Source organism: Pseudophryne corroboree, chromosome 8 (genome assembly GCF_028390025.1).
Source record: "Pseudophryne corroboree isolate aPseCor3 chromosome 8, aPseCor3.hap2, whole genome shotgun sequence".
NCBI lineage: Eukaryota > Metazoa > Chordata > Amphibia > Anura > Myobatrachidae > Pseudophryne > Pseudophryne corroboree.
In genome coordinates this window covers 376,829,141-376,853,469 of record NC_086451.1, presented here as the reverse complement: position 1 = coordinate 376,853,469, position 24,329 = coordinate 376,829,141, and the positions used below count along the sequence as shown (strand labels likewise).

General features: G+C 31.9%; 23 non-coding genes across 23 annotated transcripts; all 23 read left to right on the top strand.

The window, feature by feature from the left end:
* Positions 1-1,294: 1,294 nt before the first annotated feature.
* On the top strand, positions 1,295-1,403 carry TRNAL-CAA (transfer RNA leucine (anticodon CAA)). The gene is made up of 2 exons: positions 1,295-1,332; positions 1,358-1,403. It is a non-coding gene; the product is annotated as a tRNA-Leu (tRNA).
* Positions 1,404-2,153: 750 nt separating this feature from the next.
* Positions 2,154-2,262, top strand: TRNAL-CAA (transfer RNA leucine (anticodon CAA)). The gene is made up of 2 exons: positions 2,154-2,191; positions 2,217-2,262. It is a non-coding gene; the product is annotated as a tRNA-Leu (tRNA).
* A 749-nt stretch (positions 2,263-3,011) lies between these two features.
* On the top strand, positions 3,012-3,120 carry TRNAL-CAA (transfer RNA leucine (anticodon CAA)). Its single transcript has 2 exons — positions 3,012-3,049; positions 3,075-3,120. It is a non-coding gene; the product is annotated as a tRNA-Leu (tRNA).
* Positions 3,121-3,868: 748 nt separating this feature from the next.
* TRNAL-CAA (transfer RNA leucine (anticodon CAA)) lies at positions 3,869-3,977 on the top strand. The gene is made up of 2 exons: positions 3,869-3,906; positions 3,932-3,977. It is a non-coding gene; the product is annotated as a tRNA-Leu (tRNA).
* Positions 3,978-5,585: 1,608 nt separating this feature from the next.
* Positions 5,586-5,694, top strand: TRNAL-CAA (transfer RNA leucine (anticodon CAA)). Its single transcript has 2 exons — positions 5,586-5,623; positions 5,649-5,694. It is a non-coding gene; the product is annotated as a tRNA-Leu (tRNA).
* Positions 5,695-6,444: 750 nt separating this feature from the next.
* TRNAL-CAA (transfer RNA leucine (anticodon CAA)) lies at positions 6,445-6,553 on the top strand. Its single transcript has 2 exons — positions 6,445-6,482; positions 6,508-6,553. It is a non-coding gene; the product is annotated as a tRNA-Leu (tRNA).
* Positions 6,554-7,302: 749 nt separating this feature from the next.
* TRNAL-CAA (transfer RNA leucine (anticodon CAA)) lies at positions 7,303-7,411 on the top strand. The gene is made up of 2 exons: positions 7,303-7,340; positions 7,366-7,411. It is a non-coding gene; the product is annotated as a tRNA-Leu (tRNA).
* Positions 7,412-8,159: 748 nt separating this feature from the next.
* Positions 8,160-8,268, top strand: TRNAL-CAA (transfer RNA leucine (anticodon CAA)). Its single transcript has 2 exons — positions 8,160-8,197; positions 8,223-8,268. It is a non-coding gene; the product is annotated as a tRNA-Leu (tRNA).
* Positions 8,269-9,017: 749 nt separating this feature from the next.
* TRNAL-CAA (transfer RNA leucine (anticodon CAA)) lies at positions 9,018-9,126 on the top strand. The gene is made up of 2 exons: positions 9,018-9,055; positions 9,081-9,126. It is a non-coding gene; the product is annotated as a tRNA-Leu (tRNA).
* Positions 9,127-9,875: 749 nt separating this feature from the next.
* On the top strand, positions 9,876-9,984 carry TRNAL-CAA (transfer RNA leucine (anticodon CAA)). Its single transcript has 2 exons — positions 9,876-9,913; positions 9,939-9,984. It is a non-coding gene; the product is annotated as a tRNA-Leu (tRNA).
* Positions 9,985-10,733: 749 nt separating this feature from the next.
* Positions 10,734-10,842, top strand: TRNAL-CAA (transfer RNA leucine (anticodon CAA)). Its single transcript has 2 exons — positions 10,734-10,771; positions 10,797-10,842. It is a non-coding gene; the product is annotated as a tRNA-Leu (tRNA).
* A 749-nt stretch (positions 10,843-11,591) lies between these two features.
* Positions 11,592-11,700, top strand: TRNAL-CAA (transfer RNA leucine (anticodon CAA)). The gene is made up of 2 exons: positions 11,592-11,629; positions 11,655-11,700. It is a non-coding gene; the product is annotated as a tRNA-Leu (tRNA).
* A 749-nt stretch (positions 11,701-12,449) lies between these two features.
* Positions 12,450-12,558, top strand: TRNAL-CAA (transfer RNA leucine (anticodon CAA)). Its single transcript has 2 exons — positions 12,450-12,487; positions 12,513-12,558. It is a non-coding gene; the product is annotated as a tRNA-Leu (tRNA).
* Positions 12,559-13,306: 748 nt separating this feature from the next.
* On the top strand, positions 13,307-13,415 carry TRNAL-CAA (transfer RNA leucine (anticodon CAA)). Its single transcript has 2 exons — positions 13,307-13,344; positions 13,370-13,415. It is a non-coding gene; the product is annotated as a tRNA-Leu (tRNA).
* Positions 13,416-15,022: 1,607 nt separating this feature from the next.
* TRNAL-CAA (transfer RNA leucine (anticodon CAA)) lies at positions 15,023-15,131 on the top strand. The gene is made up of 2 exons: positions 15,023-15,060; positions 15,086-15,131. It is a non-coding gene; the product is annotated as a tRNA-Leu (tRNA).
* Positions 15,132-15,880: 749 nt separating this feature from the next.
* On the top strand, positions 15,881-15,989 carry TRNAL-CAA (transfer RNA leucine (anticodon CAA)). Its single transcript has 2 exons — positions 15,881-15,918; positions 15,944-15,989. It is a non-coding gene; the product is annotated as a tRNA-Leu (tRNA).
* A 749-nt stretch (positions 15,990-16,738) lies between these two features.
* Positions 16,739-16,847, top strand: TRNAS-CGA (transfer RNA serine (anticodon CGA)). Its single transcript has 2 exons — positions 16,739-16,776; positions 16,802-16,847. It is a non-coding gene; the product is annotated as a tRNA-Ser (tRNA).
* Positions 16,848-18,454: 1,607 nt separating this feature from the next.
* On the top strand, positions 18,455-18,563 carry TRNAL-CAA (transfer RNA leucine (anticodon CAA)). Its single transcript has 2 exons — positions 18,455-18,492; positions 18,518-18,563. It is a non-coding gene; the product is annotated as a tRNA-Leu (tRNA).
* A 750-nt stretch (positions 18,564-19,313) lies between these two features.
* Positions 19,314-19,422, top strand: TRNAL-CAA (transfer RNA leucine (anticodon CAA)). The gene is made up of 2 exons: positions 19,314-19,351; positions 19,377-19,422. It is a non-coding gene; the product is annotated as a tRNA-Leu (tRNA).
* A 749-nt stretch (positions 19,423-20,171) lies between these two features.
* TRNAL-CAA (transfer RNA leucine (anticodon CAA)) lies at positions 20,172-20,280 on the top strand. Its single transcript has 2 exons — positions 20,172-20,209; positions 20,235-20,280. It is a non-coding gene; the product is annotated as a tRNA-Leu (tRNA).
* A 1,605-nt stretch (positions 20,281-21,885) lies between these two features.
* TRNAL-CAA (transfer RNA leucine (anticodon CAA)) lies at positions 21,886-21,994 on the top strand. Its single transcript has 2 exons — positions 21,886-21,923; positions 21,949-21,994. It is a non-coding gene; the product is annotated as a tRNA-Leu (tRNA).
* A 751-nt stretch (positions 21,995-22,745) lies between these two features.
* TRNAL-CAA (transfer RNA leucine (anticodon CAA)) lies at positions 22,746-22,854 on the top strand. The gene is made up of 2 exons: positions 22,746-22,783; positions 22,809-22,854. It is a non-coding gene; the product is annotated as a tRNA-Leu (tRNA).
* Positions 22,855-23,600: 746 nt separating this feature from the next.
* On the top strand, positions 23,601-23,709 carry TRNAL-CAA (transfer RNA leucine (anticodon CAA)). Its single transcript has 2 exons — positions 23,601-23,638; positions 23,664-23,709. It is a non-coding gene; the product is annotated as a tRNA-Leu (tRNA).
* Positions 23,710-24,329: the final 620 nt, after the last annotated feature.

Below are 24,329 nucleotides of genomic sequence, written 5' to 3'. Positions count from 1 at the left end.
CGCGGAGACATTGACCAGCAGCAATTGCCTCCACAAAGTACACAGGGAGCTGAGATGGTGGATTCCAGTGGGGACGAATTGATAATCTGTGAGGAGGGGGATGTACACGGTGATATATCGGAGGATGATGATGAGGTGGACATCTTGCCTCTGTAGAGCCAGTTTGTGCAAGGAGAGATTAATTGCTTCTTTTTTGGGGGGGGGGGTCCAAACCAACCCGTCATATCAGTCACAGTCGTGTGGCAGACCCTGTCACTGAAATGATGGGTTGGTTAAAGTGTGCATGTCCTGTTTTGTTTATACAACATAAGGGTGGGTGGGAGGGCCCAAGGACAATTCCATCTTGCACCTCTTTTTTCTTTTATTTTTCTTTGCGTCATGTGCTGTTTGGGGAGGGTTTTTTGGAAGGGCCATCCTGCGTGACACTGCAGTGCCACTCCTAGATGGGCCCGGTGTTTGTGTCGACCACTAGGGTCGCTTATCTTACTCACACAGTCAGCTACCTCATTGCGCCTCTTTTTTTCTTTGCGTCATGTGCTGTTTGGGGAGGGTTTTTTGGAAGGGACATCCTGCGTGACACTGCAGTGCCACTCCTAGATGGGCCCGGTGTTTGTGTCGGCCACTAGGGTCGCTTATCTTACTCACACAGCGACCTCGGTGCAAATTTTAGGACTAAAAATAATATTGTGAGGTGTGAGGTATTCAGAATAGACTGAAAATGAGTGGAAATTATGGTTTTTGAGGTTAATAATACTTTGGGATCAAAATGACCCCCAAATTCTATGATTTAAGCTGTTTTTTAGGGTTTTTTGAAAAAAACACCCGAATCCAAAACACACCCGAATCCGACAAAAAAAATTCGGTGAGGTTTTGCCAAAACGCGGTCGAACCCAAAACACGGCCGCGGAACCGAACCCAAAACCAAAACACAAAACCCGAAAAATTTCCGGCGCTCATCTCTAATAGAAAGTAGATTCAGGCTCTCAGACTCTATATCTAAAAGTTTACAAAAATTACTTGCTAGACACATAAATCTGTTTTTTCCTGAAAGAGATTTTAGTAAATAATTTGTATAGTAATTATAAAGGATATCATTATAACCTGAGCAGTTTTTCTTAAGTATTAATTGTGATGGCTCACCTTTAGCGGTAGTATACTGTATAAATCCAAGTTCTTGATTTTATGTTACTTTTTTCAAGCAGTACATATTATTTGGCTGAAAGATACCCCAAAATCCTTTTTTTGTACATTATAATCTTTTATTGCCAACTTAATTTAACGGACAGATGTATTTGTCAGGATGGCCGAGCGATCTAAGGCGCCAGACTCAAGATTGCATTCTTCCTCTAAATGGGTGTTCTGGTCTCTGTAAAGAGGCGTGGGTTTGAATCCCACTTCTGACAATTTTATTTTCTTGTACTTTGTATGAAAAGAATATTAATTTGTGGATAAGTCTTCCATCCAAAATAACAAGTGCCCTTAGGACATCCATTCTCTTTTAAAAGTCCTTCTCTTGGACATTGGAATCTTGTTACCATTTATTTCTAACAATGTGCAGCCTAATTATTTAAAGAAACATAGGGAACAGAATAGTTTGAAAATGGGAGAAATTGTATGATATCCCATCTACACACCAATATTGCACTTGTTGCCATAGAGTTGAATTAATTACATTATTCCTAAGTGATAATTATACAATGACTAGTTAAAAAATTCTTAAGTTTAGTTCCATGTAGAAAAAAGGTTTTCACAAATGTATTATTTGCAAAACATCCTTTCAGTATTCAGTAAACAAATCATAAAACAAAGAATAAATTGGAAAAGAAAAGTAGATTCAGGCTCTCAGACTCTATATCTAAAAGTTTACAAAAATTACTTGCTAGACACATAAATCTGTTTTTTCCTGAAAGAGATTTTAGTAAATAATTTGTATAGTAATTATAAAGGATATCATTATAACCTGAGCAGTTTTTCTTAAGTATTATTTTTGATGGCTCACCTTTAGCGGTAGTATACTGTATAAATCCAAGTTCTTGATTTTATGTTACTTTTTTTAAGCAGTACATATTATTTGGCTGAAAGATACCCCAAAATCCTTTTTTTGTACATTATAATCTTTTATTGCCAACTTAATTTAATGAGCAGGTGTACTTGTCAGGATGGCTGAGCGGTCTAAGGCGCAAGACTCAAGCTTGCATACTTCCTCTAAATAGGTGTTCTGGTCTCTGTAAAGAGGCGTGGGTTCAAATCCCACTTCTGACAATTTTATTTTCTTGTACTTTGTATGAAAAGAATATTAATTTGTGGATAAGTCTATCATGCAAAATAACAAGTGCCCTTAGGACATCCATTCTCTTTTAAAAGTCCTTCTCTTGGACATTGGAATCTTATTACCATTTATTTCTAACAATGTGCAGCCTAATTATTTAAAGAAACATAGGGAACAGAATAGTTTGAAAATGGGAGAAATTGTATGATATCCCATCTACACACCAATATTGCACTTGTTGCCATAGAGTTGAATTAATGACATTATTCCTAAGTGATAAATACACAATGACTGGTTAAAAAATTCTTAAGTTTAGTTCCATGTAGAAAAAAGGTTTTCACAAATGTATTATTTGCAAAACATCCTTTCAGTATTCAGTAAACAAATCATAAAACAAAGAATAAATTGGAATAGAAAGTAGATTCAGGCTCTCAGACTCTATATCTAAAAGTTTACAAAAATTACTTGCTAGACACATAAATCTGTTTTTTCCTGAAAGAGATTTTAGTAAATAATTTGTATAGTTATTATAAAGGATATCATTATAACCTGAGCAGTTTTTCTTAAGTATTAATTGTGATGGCTCACCTTTAGCGGTAGTATACTGTATAAATCCAAGTTCTTGATTTTATGTTACTTTTTTCAAGCAGTACATATTATTTGGCTGAAAGATACCCCAAAATCCTTTTTTTGTACATTATAATCTTTTATTGCCAACTTAATTTAACGGACAGATGTATTTGTCAGGATGGCCGAGCGGTCTAAGGCGCCAGACTCAAGATTGCATTCTTCCTCTAAATGGCTGTTCTGGTCTCTGTAAAGAGGCGTGGGTTTGAATCCCACTTCTGACAATTTTATTTTCTTGTACTTTGTATGAAAAGAATATTAATTTGTGGATAAGTCTACCATCCAAAATAACAAGTGCCCTTAGGACATCCATTCTCTTTTAAAAGTCCTTCTCTTGGACATTGGAATCTTGTTACCATTTATTTCTAACAATGTGCAGCCTAATTATTTAAAGAAACATAGGGAACAGAATAGTTTGAAAATGGGAGAAATTGTATGATATCCCATCTACACACCAATATTGCACTTGTTGCCATAGAGTTGAATTAATGACATTATTCCTAAGTGAGAAATACACAATGACTGGTTAAAAAATTCTTAAGTTTAGTTCCATGTAAAAAAAAGTTTTCACAAATGTATTATTTGCAAAACATCCTTTCAGTATTCAGTAAACAAATCATAAAACAAAGAATAAATTGGAATAGAAAGTAGATTCAGGCTCTCAGACTCTATATCTATAAGTTTACAAAAATTACGTGCTAGGCACATAAATCTGTTTTTTCCTGAAAGAGATTTTAGTAAATAATTTGTATAGTTATTATAAAGGATATCATTATAACCTGAGCAGTTTTTCTTAAGTATTAATTGTGATGGCTCACCTTTAGCGGTAGTATACTGTATAAATCCAAGTTCTTGATTTTATGTTACTTTTTTCAAGCAGTACATATTATTTGGCTGAAAGATACCCCAAAATCCTTTTTTTGTACATTATAATCTTTTATTGCCAACTTAATTTAACGGACAGATGTATTTGTCAGGATGGCCGAGCGATCTAAGGCGCCAGACTCAAGATTGCATTCTTCCTCTAAATGGGTGTTCTGGTCTCTGTAAAGAGGCGTGGGTTTGAATCCCACTTCTGACAATTTTATTTTCTTGTACTTTGTATGAAAAGAATATTAATTTGTGGATAAGTCTACCATCCAAAATAACAAGTGCCCTTAGGACATCCATTCTCTTTTAAAAGTCCTTCTCTTGGACATTGGAATCTTGTTACCATTTATTTCTAACAATGTGCAGCCTAATTATTTAAAGAAACATAGGGAACAGAATAGTTTGAAAATGGGAGAAATTGTATGATATCCCATCTACACACCAATATTGCACTTGTTGCCATAGAGTTTAATTAATTACATTATTCCTAAGTGATAATTATACAATGACTAGTTAAAAAATTCTTAAGTTTAGTTCCATGTAGAAAAAAGGTTTTCACAAATGTATTATTTGCAAAACATCCTTTCAGTATTCAGTAAACAAATCATAAAACAAAGAATAAATTGGAAAAGAAAAGTAGATTCAGGCTCTCAGACTCTATATCTAAAAGTTTACAAAAATTACTTGCTAGACACATAAATCTGTTTTTTCCTGAAAGAGATTTTAGTAAATAATTTGTATAGTAATTATAAAGGATATCATTATAACCTGAGCAGTTTTTCTTAAGTATTATTTTTGATGGCTCACCTTTAGCGGTAGTATACTGTATAAATCCAAGTTCTTGATTTTATGTTACTTTTTTTAAGCAGTACATATTATTTGGCTGAAAGATACCCCAAAATCCTTTTTTTGTATATTATAATCTTTTATTGCCAACTTAATTTAATGAGCAGATGTACTTGTCTGGATGGCTGAGCGGTCTAAGGCGCAAGACTCAAGATTGCATACTTCCTCTAAATAGGTGTTCTGGTCTCTGTAAAGAGGCGTGGGTTCAAATCCCACTTCTGACAATTTTATTTTCTTGTACTTTGTATGAAAAGAATATTAATTTGTGGATAAGTCTATCATGCAAAATAACAAGTGCCCTTAGGACATCCATTCTCTTTTAAAAGTCCTTCTCTTGGACATTGGAATCTTATTACCATTTATTTCTAACAATGTGCAGCCTAATTATTTAAAGAAACATAGGGAACAGAATAGTTTGAAAATGGGAGAAATTGTATGATATCCCATCTACACACCAATATTGCACTTGTTGCCATAGAGTTGAATTAATGACATTATTCCTAAGTGATAAATACACAATGACTGGTTAAAAAATTCTTAAGTTTAGTTCCATGTAGAAAAAAGGTTTTCACAAATGTATTATTTGCAAAACATCCTTTCAGTATTCAGTAAACAAATCATAAAACAAAGAATAAATTGGAATAGAAAGTAGATTCAGGCTCTCAGACTCTATATCTAAAAGTTTACAAAAATTACTTGCTAGACACATAAATCTGTTTTTTCCTGAAAGAGATTTTAGTAAATAATTTGTATAGTTATTATAAAGGATATCATTATAACCTGAGCAGTTTTTCTTAAGTATTAATTGTGATGGCTCACCTTTAGCGGTAGTATACTGTATAAATCCAAGTTCTTGATTTTATGTTACTTTTTTCAAGCAGTACATATTATTTGGCTGAAAGATACCCCAAAATCCTTTTTTTGTACATTATAATCTTTTATTGCCAACTTAATTTAACGGACAGATGTATTTGTCAGGATGGCCGAGCGGTCTAAGGCGCCAGACTCAAGATTGCATTCTTCCTCTAAATGGCTGTTCTGGTCTCTGTAAAGAGGCGTGGGTTTGAATCCCACTTCTGACAATTTTATTTTCTTGTACTTTGTATGAAAAGAATATTAATTTGTGGATAAGTCTACCATCCAAAATAACAAGTGCCCTTAGGACATCCATTCTCTTTTAAAAGTCCTTCTCTTGGACATTGGAATCTTGTTACCATTTATTTCTAACAATGTGCAGCCTAATTATTTAAAGAAACATAGGGAACAGAATAGTTTGAAAATGGGAGAAATTGTATGATATCCCATCTACACACCAATATTGCACTTGTTGCCATAGAGTTGAATTAATTACATTATTCCTAAGTGATAAATATACAATGACTAGTTAAAAAATTCTTAAGTTTAGTTCCATGTAGAAAAAAGGTTTTCACAAATGTATTATTTGCAAAACATCCTTTCAGTATTCAGTAAACAAATCATAAAACAAAGAATAAATTGGAAAAGAAAAGTAGATTCAGGCTCTCAGACTCTATATCTAAAAGTTTACAAAAATTACTTGCTAGACACATAAATCTGTTTTTTCCTGAAAGAGATTTTAGTAAATAATTTGTATAGTTATTATAAAGGATATCATTATAACCTGAGCAGTTTTTCTTAAGTATTATTTTTGATGGCTCACCTTTAGCGGTAGTATACTGTATAAATCCAATTTCTTGATTTTATGTTACTTTTTTCAAGCAGTACATATTATTTGGCTGAAAGATACCCCAAAATCCTTTTTTTGTACATTATAATCTTTTATTGCCAACTTAATTTAATGAGCAGATGTACTTGTCAGGATGGCTGAGCGGTCTAAGGCGCAAGACTCAAGCTTGCATACTTCCTCTAAATAGGTGTTCTGGTCTCTGTAAAGAGGCGTGGGTTCAAATCCCACTTCTGACAATTTTATTTTCTTGTACTTTGTATGAAAAGAATATTAATTTGTGGATAAGTCTATCATGCAAAATAACAAGTGCCCTTAGGACATCCATTCTCTTTTAAAAGTCCTTCTCTTGGACATTGGAATCTTATTACCATTTATTTCTAACAATGTGCAGCCTAATTATTTAAAGAAACATAGGGAACAGAATAGTTTGAAAATGGGAGAAATTGTATGATATCCCATCTACACACCAATATTGCACTTGTTGCCATAGAGTTGAATTAATGACATTATTCCTAAGTGATAAATACACAATGACTGGTTAAAAAATTCTTAAGTTTAGTTCCATGTAGAAAAAAGGTTTTCACAAATGTATTATTTGCAAAACATCCTTTCAGTATTCAGTAAACAAATCATAAAACAAAGAATAAATTGGAATAGAAAGTAGATTCAGGCTCTCAGACTCTATATCTAAAAGTTTACAAAAATTACTTGCTAGACACATAAATCTGTTTTTTCCTGAAAGAGATTTTAGTAAATAATTTGTATAGTAATTATAAAGGATATCATTATAACCTGAGCAGTTTTTCTAAAGTATTAATTGTGATGGCTCACCTTTATCGGTAGTATACTGTATAAATCCAAGTTCTTGATTTTATGTTACTTTTTTCAAGCAGTACATATTATTTGGCTGAAAGATACCCCAAAATCCTTTTTTTGTACATTATAATCTTTTACTGGCAACTTAATTTAGAGGGCATATGTTCTTGTCAGGATGGCCGAGCGGTCTTAGGCGCCAGACTCAAGATTGCATTCTTCCTCTAAATGGCTGTTCTGGTCTCTGTAAAGAGGCGTGGGTTCAAATCCCACTTCTGACAATTTTATTTTCTTGTATTTTGTATGAAAAGAATATTAATTTGTGGATAAGTCTACCATGCAAAATTACAAGTGCCCTTAGGACATCCATTCTCTTTTAAAAGTCCTTCTCTTGAACATTGGAATCTTATTACCATTTATTTCTAACAATGTGCAGCCTAATTATTTAAAGAAACATAGGGAACAGAATAGTTTGAAAATGGGAGAAATTGTATGATATCCCATCTACACACCAATATTGCACTTGTTGCCATAGAGTTGAATTAATGACATTATTCCTAAGTGAGAAATACACAATGACTGGTTAAAAAATTCTTAAGTTTAGTTCCATGTAAAAAAAAGTTTTCACAAATGTATTATTTGCAAAACATCCTTTCAGTATTCAGTAAACAAATCATAAAACAAAGAATAAATTGGAATAGAAAGTAGATTCAGGCTCTCAGACTCTATATCTATAAGTTTACAAAAATTACGTGCTAGGCACATAAATCTGTTTTTTCCTGAAAGAGATTTTAGTAAATAATTTGTATAGTTATTATAAAGGATATCATTATAACCTGAGCAGTTTTTCTTAAGTATTAATTGTGATGGCTCACCTTTAGCGGTAGTATACTGTATAAATCCAAGTTCTTGATTTTATGTTACTTTTTTCAAGCAGTACATATTATTTGGCTGAGAGATACCCCAAAATCCTTTTTTTGTACATTATAATCTTTTATTGCCAACTTAATTTAATGAGCAGATGTACTTGTCAGGATGGCTGAGCGGTCTAAGGCGCAAGACTCAAGCTTGCATACTTCCTCTAAATAGGTGTTCTGGTCTCTGTAAAGAGGCGTGGGTTCAAATCCCACTTCTGACAATTTTATTTTCTTGTACTTTGTATGAAAAGAATATTAATTTGTGGATAAGTCTATCATGCAAAATAACAAGTGCCCTTAGGACATCCATTCTCTTTTAAAAGTCCTTCTCTTGGACATTGGAATCTTATTACCATTTATTTCTAACAATGTGCAGCCTAATTATTTAAAGAAACATAGGGAACAGAATAGTTTGAAAATGGGAGAAATTGTATGATATCCCATCTACACACCAATATTGCACTTGTTGCCATAGAGTTGAATTAATGACATTATTCCTAAGTGATAAATACACAATGACTGGTTAAAAAATTCTTAAGTTTAGTTCCATATAGAAAAAAGGTTTTCACAAATGTATTATTTGCAAAACATCCTTTCAGTATTCAGTAAACAAATCATAAAACAAAGAATAAATTGGAATAGAAAGTAGATTCAGGCTCTCAGACTCTATATCTAAAAGTTTACAAAAATTACTTGCTAGACACATAAATCTGTTTTTTCCTGAAAGAGATTTTAGTAAATAATTTGTATAGTTATTATAAAGGATATCATTATAACCTGAGCAGTTTTTCTTAAGTATTAATTGTGATGGCTCACCTTTAGCGGTAGTATACTGTATAAATCCAAGTTCTTGATTTTATGTTACTTTTTTCAAGCAGTACATATTATTTGGCTGAAAGATACCCCAAAATCCTTTTTTTGTACATTATAATCTTTTATTGGCAACTTAATTTAAAGGGCATATGTACTTGTCAGATTAGCCGAGCGGTCTAAGGTGCCAGACTCAAGATTGCATTCTTCCTCTAAATGGATGTTCTGGTCTCTGTAAAGAGGCGTGGGTTCAAATCCCACTTTTGACAATTTTATTTTCTTGTACTTTGTATGAAAAGAATATTAATTTGTGGATAAGTCTACCATGCAAAATAACAAGTGACCTTAGGACATCCATTCTCTTTTAAAAGTCCTTCTCTTGGACATTGAAATCTTGTTACCATTTATTTCTAACAATGTGCAGCCTAATTATTTAAAGAAACATAGGGAACAGAATAGTTTGAAAATGGGAGAAATTGTATGATATCCCATCTACACACCAATATTGCACTTGTTGCCATAGAGTTGAATTAATGACATTATTCCTAAGTGATAAATACACAATGACTGGTTAAAAAATTCTTAAGTTTAGTTCCATGTAGAAAAAAGGTTTTCACAAATGTATTATTTGCAAAACACCCTTTCAGTATTCAGTAAACAAATCATAAAACAAAGAATAAATTGTAATAGAAAGTAGATTCAGGCTCTCAGACTCTATATCTAAAAGTTTACAAAAATTACTTGCTAGACACATAAATCTGTTTTTTCCAGAAAGAGATTTTAGTAAATAATTTGTATAGTAATTATAAAGGATATCATTATAACCTGAGCAGTTTTTCTTAAGTATTAATTGTGATGGCTCACCTTTAGCGGTAGTATACTGTATAAATCCAAGTTCTTGATTTTATGTTACTTTTTTCAAGCAGTACATATTATTTGGCTGAAAGATACCCCAAAATCCTTTTTTTGTACATTATAATCTTTTACTGGCAACTTAATTTAGAGGGCATATGTTCTTGTCAGGATGGCCGAGCGGTCTAAGGCGCCAGACTCAAGATTGCATTCTTCCTCTAAATGGGTGTTCTGGTCTCTGTAAAGAGGCGTGGGTTCAAATCCCACTTCTGACAATTTTATTTTCTTGTACTTTGTATGAAAAGAATATTAATTTGTGGATAAGTCTACCATGCAAAATTACAAGTGCCCTTAGGACATCCATTCTCTTTTAAAAGTCCTTCTCTTGGACATTGGAATCTTATTACCATTTATTTCTAACAATGTGCAGCCTAATTATTTAAAGAAACATAGGGAACAGAATAGTTTGAAAATGGGAGAAATTGTATGATATCCCATCTACACACCAATATTGCACTTGTTGCCATAGAGTTGAATTAATGACATTATTCCTAAGTGAGAAATACACAATGACTGGTTAAAAAATTCTTAAGTTTAGTTCCATGTAAAAAAAAGTTTTCACAAATGTATTATTTGCAAAACATCCTTTCAGTATTCAGTAAACAAATCATAAAACAAAGAATAAATTGGAATAGAAAGTAGATTCAGGCTCTCAGACTCTATATCTACAAGTTTACAAAAATTACGTGCTAGGCACATAAATCTGTTTTTTTCCTGAAAGAGATTTTAGTAAATAATTTGTATAGTTATTATAAAGGATATCATTATAACCTGAGCAGTTTTTCTTAAGTATTAATTGTGATGGCTCACCTTTAGCGGTAGTATACTGTATAAATCCAAGTTCTTGATTTTATGTTACTTTTTTCAAGCAGTACATATTATTTGGCTGAAAGATACCCCAAAATCCTTTTTTTGTACATTATAATCTTTTATTGGCAACTTAATTTAAAGGGCATATGTACTTGTCAGATTAGCCGAGCGGTCTAAGGTGCCAGACTCAAGATTGCATTCTTCCTCTAAATGGATGTTCTGGTCTCTGTAAAGAGGCGTGGGTTCAAATCCCACTTTTGACAATTTTATTTTCTTGTACTTTGTATGAAAAGAATATTAATTTGTGGATAAGTCTACCATGCAAAATAACAAGTGACCTTAGGACATCCATTCTCTTTTAAAAGTCCTTCTCTTGGACATTGAAATCTTGTTACCATTTATTTCTAACAATGTGCAGCCTAATTATTTAAAGAAACATAGGGAACAGAATAGTTTGAAAATGGGAGAAATTGTATGATATCCCATCTACACACCAATATTGCACTTGTTGCCATAGAGTTGAATTAATGACATTATTCCTAAGTGATAAATACACAATGACTGGTTAAAAAATTCTTAAGTTTAGTTCCATGTAGAAAAAAGGTTTTCACAAATGTATTATTTGCAAAACACCCTTTCAGTATTCAGTAAACAAATCATAAAACAAAGAATAAATTGTAATAGAAAGTAGATTCAGGCTCTCAGACTCTATATCTAAAAGTTTACAAAAATTACTTGCTAGACACATAAATCTGTTTTTTCCAGAAAGAGATTTTAGTAAATAATTTGTATAGTAATTATAAAGGATATCATTATAACCTGAGCAGTTTTTCTTAAGTATTAATTGTGATGGCTCACCTTTAGCGGTAGTATACTGTATAAATCCAAGTTCTTGATTTTATGTTACTTTTTTCAAGCAGTACATATTATTTGGCTGAAAGATACCCCAAAATCCTTTTTTTGTACATTATAATCTTTTATTGGCAACTTAATTTAGAGGGCATATGTACTTGTCAGGATGGCTGAGCGGTCTAAGGCGCCAGACTCAAGATTGCATTCTTCCTCTAAATGGGTGTTCTGGTCTCTGTAAAGAGGCGTGGGTTTGAATCCCACTTCTGACAATTTTATTTTCTTGTACTTTGTATGAAAAGAATATTAATTTGTGGATAAGTCTACCATCCAAAATAACAAGTGCCCTTAGGACATCCATTCTCTTTTAAAAGTCCTTCTCTTGGAAATTGGAATCTTGTTACCATTTATTTCTAACAATGTGCAGCCTAATTATTTAAAGAAACATAGGGAACAGAATAGTTTGAAAATGGGAGAAATTGTATGATATCCCATCTACACACCAATATTGCACTTGTTGCCATAGAGTTGAATTAATGACATTATTCCTAAGTGATAAATACACAATGACTGGTTAAAAAATTCTTAAGTTTAGTTCCATGTAGAAAAAAGGTTTTCACAAATGTATTATTTGCAAAACACCCTTTCAGTATTCAGTAAACAAATCATAAAACAAAGAATAAATTGGAATAGAAAGTAGATTCAGGCTCTCAGACTCTATATCTAAAAGTTTACAAAAATTACTTGCTAGACACATAAATCTGTTTTTTCCTGAAAGAGATTTTAGTAAATAATTTGTATAGTAATTATAAAGGATATCATTATAACCTGAGCAGTTTTTCTTAAGTATTAATTGTGATGGCTCACCTTTAGCGGTAGTATACTGTATAAATCCAAGTTCTTGATTTTATGTTACTTTTTTCAAGCAGTACATATTATTTGGCTGAAAGATACCCCAAAACCCTTTTTTTGTACATTATAATCTTTTACTGGCAACTTAATTTAGAGGGCATATGTTCTTGTCAGGATGGCCGAGCGGTCTAAGGCGCCAGACTCAAGATTGCATTCTTCCTCTAAATGGGTGTTCTGGTCTCTGTAAAGAGGCGTGGGTTCAAATCCCACTTCTGACAATTTTATTTTCTTGTACTTTGTATGAAAAGAATATTAATTTGTGGATAAGTCTACCATGCAAAATTACAAGTGCCCTTAGGACATCCATTCTCTTTTAAAAGTCCTTCTCTTGGACATTGGAATCTTATTACCATTTATTTCTAACAATGTGCAGCCTAATTATTTAAAGAAACATAGGGAACAGAATAGTTTGAAAATGGGAGAAATTGTATGATATCCCATCTACACACCAATATTGCACTTGTTGCCATAGAGTTGAATTAATGACATTATTCCTAAGTGAGAAATACACAATGACTGGTTAAAAAATTCTTAAGTTTAGTTCCATGTAAAAAAAAGTTTTCACAAATGTATTATTTGCAAAACATCCTTTCAGTATTCAGTAAACAAATCATAAAACAAAGAATAAATTGGAATAGAAAGTAGATTCAGGCTCTCAGACTCTATATCTATAAGTTTACAAAAATTACGTGCTAGGCACATAAATCTGTTTTTTCCTGAAAGAGATTTTAGTAAATAATTTGTATAGTTATTATAAAGGATATCATTATAACCTGAGCAGTTTTTCTTAAGTATTAATTGTGATGGCTCACCTTTAGCGGTAGTATACTGTATAAATCCAAGTTCTTGATTTTATGTTACTTTTTTCAAGCAGTACATATTATTTGGCTGAAAGATACCCCAAAATCCTTTTTTTGTACATTATAATCTTTTATTGCTAACTTAATTTAACGGACAGATGTATTTGTCAGGATGGCCGAGCGGTCTAAGGCGCCAGACTCAAGATTGCATTCTTCCTCTAAATGGGTGTTCTGGTCTCTGTAAAGAGGCGTGGGTTTGAATCCCACTTCTGACAATTTTATTTTCTTGTACTTTGTATGAAAAGAATATTAATTTGTGGATAAGTCTACCATCCAAAATAACAAGTGCCCTTAGGACATCCATTCTCTTTTAAAAGTCCTTCTCTTGGAAATTGGAATCTTGTTACCATTTATTTCTAACAATGTGCAGCCTAATTATTTAAAGAAACATAGGGAACAGAATAGTTTGAAAATGGGAGAAATTGTATGATATCCCATCTACACACAAATATTGCAATTGTTGCCATAGAGTTGAATTAATTACATTATTCCTAAGTGATAAATATACAATGACTAGTTAAAAAATTCTTAAGTTTAGTTCCATGTAGAAAAAAGGTTTTCACAAATGTATTATTTGCAAAACATCCTTTCAGTATTCAGTAAACAAATCATAAAACAAAGAATAAATTGGAAAAGAAAAGTAGATTCAGGCTCTCAGACTCTATATCTAAAAGTTTACAAAAATTACTTGCTAGACACATAAATCTGTTTTTTCCTGAAAGAGATTTTAGTAAATAATTTGTATAGTTATTATAAAGGATATCATTATAACCTGAGCAGTTTTTCTTAAGTATTATTTTTGATGGCTCACCTTTAGCGGTAGTATACTGTATAAATCCAAGTTCTTGATTTTATGTTACTTTTTTTAAGCAGTACATATTATTTGGCTGAAAGATACCCCAAAATCCTTTTTTTGTACATTATAATCTTTATTGCCAACTTAATTTAACGGACAGATGTATTTGTCAGGATGGAAGAGCGGTCTAAGGCGCCAGACTCAAGATTGCATTCTTCCTCTAAATGGGTGTTCTGGTCTCTGTAAAGAGGCGTGGGTTTGAATCCCACTTCTGACAATTTTATTTTCTTGTACTTTGTATGAAAAGAATATTAATTTGTGGATAAGTCTACCATCCAAAATAACAAGTGCCCTTAGGACATCCATTCTCTTTTAAAAGTCCTTCTCTTGGAAATTGGAATCTTGTTACCATTTATTTCTAACAATGTGCAGCCTAATTATTTAAAGAAACATAGGGAACAGAATAGTTTGAAAATGGGAGAAATTGTATGATATCCCATCTACACACCAATATTGCACTTGTTGCCATAGAGTTGAATTAATGACATTATTCCTAAGTGATAAATACACAATGACTGGTTAAAAAATTCTTAAGTTTAGTTCCATGTAGAAAAAAGGTTTTCACAAATGTATTATTTGCAAAACATCCTTTCAGTATTCAGTAAACAAATCATAAAACAAAGAATAAATTGGAATAGAAAGTAGATTCAGGCTCTCAGACTCTATATCTAAAAGTTTACAAAAATTACTTGCTAGACACATAAATCTGTTTTTTCCTGAAAGAGATTTTAGTAAATAATTTGTATAGTTATTATAAAGGATATCATTATAACCTGAGCAGTTTTTCTTAAGTATTAATTGTGATGGCTCACCTTTAGCGGTAGTATACTGTATAAATCCAAGTTCTTGATTTTATGTTACTTTTTTTAAGCAGTACATATTATTTGGCTGAAAGATACCCCAAAATCCTTTTTTTGTACATTATAATCTTTTATTGCCAACTTAATTTAACGGACAGATGTATTTGTCAGGATTGCCGAGCGGTCTAAGGCGCCAGACTCAAGATTGCATTCTTCCTCTAAATGGGTGTTCTGGTCTCTGTAAAGAGGCGTGGGTTTGAATCCCACTTCTGACAATTTTATTTTCTTGTACTTTGTATGAAAAGAATATTAATTTGTGGATAAGTCTACCATCCAAAATAACAAGTGCCCTTAGGACATCCATTCTCTTTTAAAAGTCCTTCTCTTGGACATTGGAATCTTATTACCATTTATTTCTAACAATGTGCAGCCTAATTATTTAAAGAAACATAGGGAACAGAATAGTTTGAAAATGGGAGAAATTGTATGATATCCCATCTACACACCAATATTGCACTTGTTGCCATAGAGTTGAATTAATGACATTATTCCTAAGTGATAAATACTCAATGACTGGTTAAAAAATTCTTAAGTTTAGTTCCATGTAGAAAAAAGTTTTTCACAAATGTATTATTTGCAAAACATCCTTTCAGTATTCAGTAAACAAATCATAAAACAAAGAATAAATTGGAATAGAAAGTAGATTCAGGCTCTCAGACTCTATATCTAAAAGTTTACAAAAATTACTTGCTAGACACATAAATCTGTTTTTTCCTGAAAGAGATTTTAGTAAATAATTTGTATAGTAATTATAAAGGATATCATTATAACCTGAGCAGTTTTTCTTAAGTATTAATTGTGATGGCTCACCTTTAGCGGTAGTATACTGTATAAATCCAAGTTCTTGATTTTATGTTACTTTTTTCAAGCAGTACATATTATTTGGCTGAAAGATACCCCAAAATCCTTTTTTTGTACATTATAATCTTTTACTGGCAACTTAATTTAGAGGGCATATGTTCTTGTCTGGATGGCCGAGCGGTCTAAGGCGCCAGACTCAAGATTGTATTCTTCCTCTAAATGGGTGTTCTGGTCTCTGTAAAGAGGCGTGGGTTCAAATCCCACTTCTGACAATTTTTATTTTCTTGTACTTTGTATGAAAAGAATATTAATTTGTGGATAAGTCTACCATGCAAAATTACAAGTGCCCTTAGGACATCCATTCTCTTTTAAAAGTCCTTCTCTTGGACATTGGAATCTTATTACCATTTATTTCTAACAATGTGCAGCCTAATTATTTAAAGAAACATAGGGAACAGAATAGTTTGAAAATGGGAGAAATTGTATGATATCCCATCTACACACCAATATTGCACTTGTTGCCATAGAGTTGAATTAATGACATTATTCCTAAGTGAGAAATACACAATGACTGGTTAAAAAATTCTTAAGTTTAGTTCCATGTAAAAAAAAGTTTTCACAAATGTATTATTTGCTAAACATCCTTTCAGTATTCAGTAAACAAATCATAAAACAAAGAATAAATTGGAATAGAAAGTAGATTCAGGCTCTCAGACTCTATATCTATAAGTTTACAAAAATTACGTGCTAGGCACATAAATCTGTTTTTTCCTGAAAGAGATTTTAGTAAATAATTTGTATAGTTATTATAAAGGATATCATTATAACCTGAGCAGTTTTTCTTAAGTATTAATTGTGATGGCTCACCTTTAGCGGTAGTATACTGTATAAATCCAAGTTCTTGATTTTATGTTACTTTTTTCAAGCAGTACATATTATTTGGCTGAAAGATACCCCAAAATCCTTTTTTTGTACATTATAATCTTTTATTGCTAACTTAATTTAACGGACAGATGTATTTGTCAGGATGGCCGAGCGGTCTAAGGCGCCAGACTCGAGATTGCATTCTTCCTCTAAATGGGTGTTCTGGTCTCTGTAAAGAGGCGTGGGTTTGAATCCCACTTCTGACAATTTTATTTTCTTGTACTTTGTATGAAAAGAATATTAATTTGTGGATAAGTCTACCATCCAAAATAACAAGTGCCCTTAGGACATCCATTCTCTTTTAAAAGTCCTTCTCTTGGAAATTGGAATCTTGTTACCATTTATTTCTAACAATGTGCAGCCTAATTATTTAAAGAAACATAGGGAACAGAATAGTTTGAAAATGGGAGAAATTGTATGATATCCCATCTACACACAAATATTGCAATTGTTGCCATAGAGTTGAATTAATTACATTATTCCTAAGTGATAAATATACAATGACTAGTTAAAAAATTCTTAAGTTTAGTTCCATGTAGAAAAAAGGTTTTCACAAATGTATTATTTGCAAAACATCCTTTCAGTATTCAGTAAACAAATCATAAAACAAAGAATAAATTGGAAAAGAAAAGTAGATTCAGGCTCTCAGACTCTATATCTAAAAGTTTACAAAAATTACTTGCTAGACACATAAATCTGTTTTTTCCTGAAAGAGATTTTAGTAAATAATTTGTATAGTTATTATAAAGGATATCATTATAACCTGAGCAGTTTTTCTTAAGTATTATTTTTGATGGCTCACCTTTAGCGGTAGTATACTGTATAAATCCAAGTTCTTGATTTTATGTTACTTTTTTTAAGCAGTACATATTATTTGGCTGAAAGATACCCCAAAATCCTTTTTTTGTACATTATAATCTTTATTGCCAACTTAATTTAACGGACAGATGTATTTGTCAGGATGGAAGAGCGGTCTAAGGCGCCAGACTCAAGATTGCATTCTTCCTCTAAATGGGTGTTCTGGTCTCTGTAAAGAGGCGTGGGTTTGAATCCCACTTCTGACAATTTTATTTTCTTGTACTTTGTATGAAAAGAATATTAATTTGTGGATAAGTCTACCATCCAAAATAACAAGTGCCCTTAGGACATCCATTCTCTTTTAAAAGTCCTTCTCTTGGACATTGGAATCTTATTACCATTTATTTCTAACAATGTGCAGCCTAATTATTTAAAGAAACATAGGGAACAGAATAGTTTGAAAATGGGAGAAATTGTATGATATCCCATCTACACACCAATATTGCACTTGTTGCCATAGAGTTGAATTAATGACATTATTCCTAAGTGATAAATACACAATGACTGGTTAAAAAATTCTTAAGTTTAGTTCCATGTAGAAAAAAGGTTTTCACAAATGTATTATTTGCAAAACATCCTTTCAGTATTCAGTAAACAAATCATAAAACAAAGAATAAATTGGAATAGAAAGTAGATTCAGGCTCTCAGACTCTATATCTAAAAGTTTACAAAAATTACTTGCTAGACACATAAATCTGTTTTTTCCTGAAAGAGATTTTAGTAAATAATTTGTATAGTTATTATAAAGGATATCATTATAACCTGAGCAGTTTTTCTTAAGTATTAATTGTGATGGCTCACCTTTAGCGGTAGTATACTGTATAAATCCAAGTTCTTGATTTTATGTTACTTTTTTCAAGCAGTACATATTATTTGGCTGAAAGATACCCCAAAATCCTTTTTTTGTACATTATAATCTTTTATTGGCAACTTAATCTAATGGGCATATGTACTTGTCAGGATGGCCGAGCGGTCTAAGGCGCCAGACTCAAGATTGTGTTCTTCCTCTAAATGGGTGTTCTGGACTCTGTAAAGAGGCGTGGGTTCAAATCCCACTTCTGACAATTTTATTTTCTTGTACTTTGTATGAAAAGAATATTAATTTGTGGATAAATCTACCATGCAAAATAACAAGTGATCTTAGGACATCCATTCTCTTTTAAAAGTCCTTCTCTTGGACATTGGAATCTTGTTACCATTTATTTCTAACAATGTGCAGCCTAATTATTTAAAGAAACATAGGGAACAGAATAGTTTGAAAATGGGAGAAATTGTATGATATCCCATCTACACACCAATATTGCACTTGTTGCCATAGAGTTGAATTAATGACATTATTCCTAAGTGATAAATACACAATGACTGGTTAAAAAAATTCTTAAGTTTAGTTCCATGTAGAAAAAAGGTTTTCACAAATGTATTATTTGCAAAACACCCTTTCAGTATTCAGTAAACAAATCATAAAACAAAGAATAAATTGGAATAGAAAGTAGATTCAGGCTCTCAGACTCTATATCTAAAAGTTTACAAAAATTACTTGCTAGACACATAAATCTGTTTTTTCCTGAAAGAGATTTTAGTAAATAATTTGTATAGTTATTATAAAGGATATCATTATAACCTGAGCAGTTTTTCTTAAGTATTAATTGTGATGGCTCACCTTTAGCGGTAGTATACTGTATAAATCCAAGTTCTTGATTTTATGTTACTTTTTTTAAGCAGTACATATTATTTGGCTGAAAGATACCCCAAAATCCTTTTTTTGTACATTATAATCTTTTATTGCCACCTTAATTTAATGAGCAGATGTACTTGTCAGGATGGCTGAGCGGTCTAAGGCGCAAGACTCAAGCTTGCATACTTCCTCTAAATAGGTGTTCTGGTCTCTGTAAAGAGGCGTGGGTTCAAATCCCACTTCTGACAATTTTATTTTCTTGTACTTTGTATGAAAAGAATATTAATTTGTGGATAAGTCTATCATGCAAAATAACAAGTGCCCTTAGGACATCCATTCTCTTTTAAAAGTCCTTCTCTTGGACATTGGAATCTTATTACCATTTATTTCTAACAATGTGCAGCCTAATTATTTAAAGAAACATAGGGAACAGAATAGTTTGAAAATGGGAGAAATTGTATGATATCCCATCTACACACCAATATTGCACTTGTTGCCATAGAGTTGAATTAATGACATTATTCCTAAGTGATAAATACACAATGACTGGTTAAAAAATTCTTAAGTTTAGTTCCATGTAGAAAAAAGGTTTTCACAAATGTATTATTTGCAAAACATCCTTTCAGTATTCAGTAAACAAATCATAAAACAAAGAATAAATTGGAATAGAAAGTAGATTCAGGCTCTCAGACTCTATATCTAAAAGTTTACAAAAATTAATTGCTAGACACATAAATCTGTTTTTTCCTGAAAGAGATTTTAGTAAATAATTTGTATAGTAATTATAAAGGATATCATTATAACCTGAGCAGTTTTTCTTAAGTATTAATTGTGATGGCTCACCTTTAGCGGTAGTATACTGTATAAATCCAAGTTCTTGATTTTATGTTACTTTTTTCAAGCAGTACATATTATTTGGCTGAAAGATACCCCAAAATCCTTTTTTTGTACATTATAATCTTTTACTGGCAACTTAATTTAGAGGGCATATGTTCTTGTCAGGATGGCCGAGCGGTCTAAGGCGCCAGACTCAAGATTGCATTCTTCCTCTAAATGGGTGTTCTGGTCTCTGTAAAGAGGCGTGGGTTCAAATCCCACTTCTGACAATTTTATTTTCTTGTACTTTGTATGAAAAGAATATTAATTTGTGGATAAGTCTACCATGCAAAATTACAAGTGCCCTTAGGACATCCATTCTCTTTTAAAAGTCCTTCTCTTGGACATTGGAATCTTATTACCATTTATTTCTAACAATGTGCAGCCTAATTATTTAAAGAAACATAGGGAACAGAATAGTTTGAAAATGGGAGAAATTGTATGATATCCCATCTACACACCAATATTGCACTTGTTGCCATAGAGTTGAATTAATGACATTATTCCTAAGTGAGAAATACACAATGACTGGTTCAAAAATTCTTAAGTTTAGTTCCATGTAAAAAAAAGTTTTCACAAATGTATTATTTGCAAAACATCCTTTCAGTATTCAGTAAACAAATCATAAAACAAAGAATACATTGGAAAAGAAAAGTAGATTCAGGCTCTCAGACTCTATATCTAAAAGTTTACAAAAATTACTTGCTAGACACATAAATCTGTTTTTTCCTGAAAGAGATTTTAGTAAATAATTTGTATAGTTATTATAAAGGATATCATTATAACCTGAGCAGTTTTTCTTAAGTATTATTTTTGATGGCTCACCTTTAGCGGTAGTATACTGTATAAATCCAAGTTCTTGATTTTATGTTACTTTTCTTAAGCAGTACATATTATTTGGCTGAAAGATACCCCAAAATCCTTTTTTGTACATTATAATCTTTATTGCCAACTTAATTTAACGGACAGATGTATTTGTCAGGATGGAAGAGCGGTCTAAGGCGCCAGACTCAAGATTGCATTCTTCCTCTAAATGGGTGTTCTGGTCTCTGTAAAGAGGCGTGGGTTTGAATCCCACTTCTGACAATTTTATTTTCTTGTACTTTGTATGAAAAGAATATTAATTTGTGGATAAGTCTACCATCCAAAATAACAAGTGCCCTTAGGACATCCATTCTCTTTTAAAAGTCCTTCTCTTGGACATTGGAATCTTATTACCATTTATTTCTAACAATGTGCAGCCTAATTATTTAAAGAAACATAGGGAACAGAAAAGTTTGAAAATGGGAGAAATTGTATGATATCCCATCTACACACCAATATTGCACTTGTTGCCATAGAGTTGAATTAATGACATTATTCCTAAGTGATAAATACACAATGACTGGTTAAAAAATTCTTAAGTTTAGTTCCATGTAGAAAAAAGGTTTTCACAAATGTATTATTTGCAAAACATCCTTTCAGTATTCAGTAAACAAATCATAAAACAAAGAATAAATTGGAATAGAAAGTAGATTCAGGCTCTCAGACTCTATATCTAAAAGTTTACAAAAATTACTTGCTAGACACATAAATCTGTTTTTTCCTGAAAGAGATTTTAGTAAATAATTTGTATAGTTATTATAAAGGATATCATTATAACCTGAGCAGTTTTTCTTAAGTATTAATTGTGATGGCTCACCTTTAGCGGTAGTATACTGTATAAATCCAAGTTCTTGATTTTATGTTACTTTTTTCAAGCAGTACATATTATTTGGCTGAAAGATACCCCAAAATCCTTTTTTTGTACATTATAATCTTTTATTGGCAACTTAATCTAACGGGCATATGTACTTGTCAGGATGGCCGAGCGGTCTAAGGCGCCACACTCAAGATTGTGTTCTTCCTCTAAATGGGTGTTCTGGACTCTGTAAAGAGACGTGGGTTCAAATCCCACTTCTGACAATTTTATTTTCTTGTACTTTGTATGAAAAGAATATTAATTTGTGGATAAGTCTACCATGCAAAATAACAAGTGACCTTAGGACATCCATTCTCTTTTAAAAGTCCTTCTCTTGGACATTGGAATCTTGTTACCATTTATTTCTAACAATGTGCAGCCTAATTATTTAAAGAAACATAGGGAACAGAATAGTTTGAAAATGGGAGAAATTGTATGATATCCCATCTACACACCAATATTGCACTTGTTGCCATAGAGTTGAATTAATGACATTATTCCTAAGTGATAAATACACAATGACTGGTTAAAAAAATTCTTAAGTTTAGTTCCATGTAGAAAAAAGGTTTTCACAAATGTATTATTTGCAAAACACCCTTTCAGTATTCAGTAAACAAATCATAAAACAAAGAATAAATTGGAATAGAAAGTAGATTCAGGCTCTCAGACTCTATATCTAAAAGTTTACAAAAATTACTTGCTAGACACATAAATCTGTTTTTTCCTGAAAGAGATTTTAGTAAATAATTTGTATAGTAATTATAAAGGATATCATTATAACCTGAGCAGTTTTTCTTAAGTATTAATTGTGATGGCTCACCTTTAGCGGTAGTATACTGTATAAATCCAAGTTCTTGATTTTATGTTACTTTTTTCAAGCAGTACATATTATTTGGCTGAAAGATACCCCAAAATCCTTTTTTTTGTACATTATAATCTTTTATTGGCAACTTAATTTAATGGGCATATGTACTTGTCAGGATGGCCGAGCGGTCTAAGGCGCCAGACTCAAGATTGCGTTCTTCCTCTAAATGGGTGTTCTGGTCTCTGTAAAGAGGCGTGGGTTCAAATCCCACTTCTGACAATTTTATTTTCTTGTACTTTGTATGAAAAGAATATTAATTTGTGGATAAGTCTACCATGCAAAATAACAAGTGACCTTAGGACATCCATTCTCTTTTAAAAGTCCTTCTCTTGGACATTGGAATCTTGTTACCATTTATTTCTAACAATGTGCAGCCTAATTATTTAAAGAAACATAGGGAACAGAATAGTTTGAAAATGGGAGAAATTGTATGATATCCCATCTACACACCAATATTGCACTTGTTGCCATAGAGTTGAATTAATGACATTATTCCTAAGTGATAAATACACGACTGGTTAAAAAATTCTTAAGTTTAGTTCCATGTAGAAAAAAGGTTTTCACAAATGTATTATTTGCAAAACACCCTTTCAGTATTCAGTAAACAAATCATAAAACAAAGAATAAATTGGAATAGAAAGTAGATTCAGGTTCTCAGACTCTATATCTAAAAGTTTACAAAAATTACTTGCTAGACACATAAATCTGTTTTTTCCTGAAAGAGATTTTAGTAAATAATTTGTATAGTAATTATAAAGGATATCATTATAACCTGAGCAGTTTTTCTTAAGTATTAATTGTGATGGCTCACCTTTAGCGGTAGTATACTGTATAAATCCAAGTTCTTGATTTTATGTTACTTTTTTCAAGCAGTACATATTATTTGGCTGAAAGATACCCCAAAATCCTTTTTTTGTACATTATAATCTTTTACTGGCAACTTAATTTAGACGGCATATGTTCTTGTCAGGATGGCCGAGCGGTCTAAGGCGCCAGACTCAAGATTGCATTCTTCCTCTAAATGGGTGTTCTGGTCTCTGTAAAGAGGCGTGGGTTCAAATCCCACTTCTGACAATTTTATTTTCTTGTACTTTGTATGAAAAGAATATTAATTTGTGGATAAGTCTACCATGCAAAATTACAAGTGCCCTTAGGACATCCATTCTCTTTTAAAAGTCCTTCTCTTGGACATTGGAATCTTATTACCATTTATTTCTAACAATGTGCAGCCTAATTATTTAAAGAAACATAGGGAACAGAATAGTTTGAAAATGGGAGAAATTGTATGATATCCCATCTACACACCAATATTGCACTTGTTGCCATAGAGTTGAATTAATGACATTATTCCTAAGTGAGAAATACACAATGACTGGTTCAAAAATTCTTAAGTTTAGTTCCATGTAAAAAAAAGTTTTCACAAATGTATTATTTGCTAAACATCCTTTCAGTATTCAGTAAACAAATAATAAAACAAAGAATAAATTGGAATAGAAAGTAGATTCAGGCTCTCAGACTCTATATCTATAAGTTTACAAAAATTACGTGCTAGGCACATAAATCTGTTTTTTCCTGAAAGAGATTTTAGTAAATAATTTGTATAGTTATTATAAAGGATATCATTATAACCTGAGCAGTTTTTCTTAAGTATTAATTGTGATGGCTCACCTTTAGCGGTAGTATACTGTATAAAT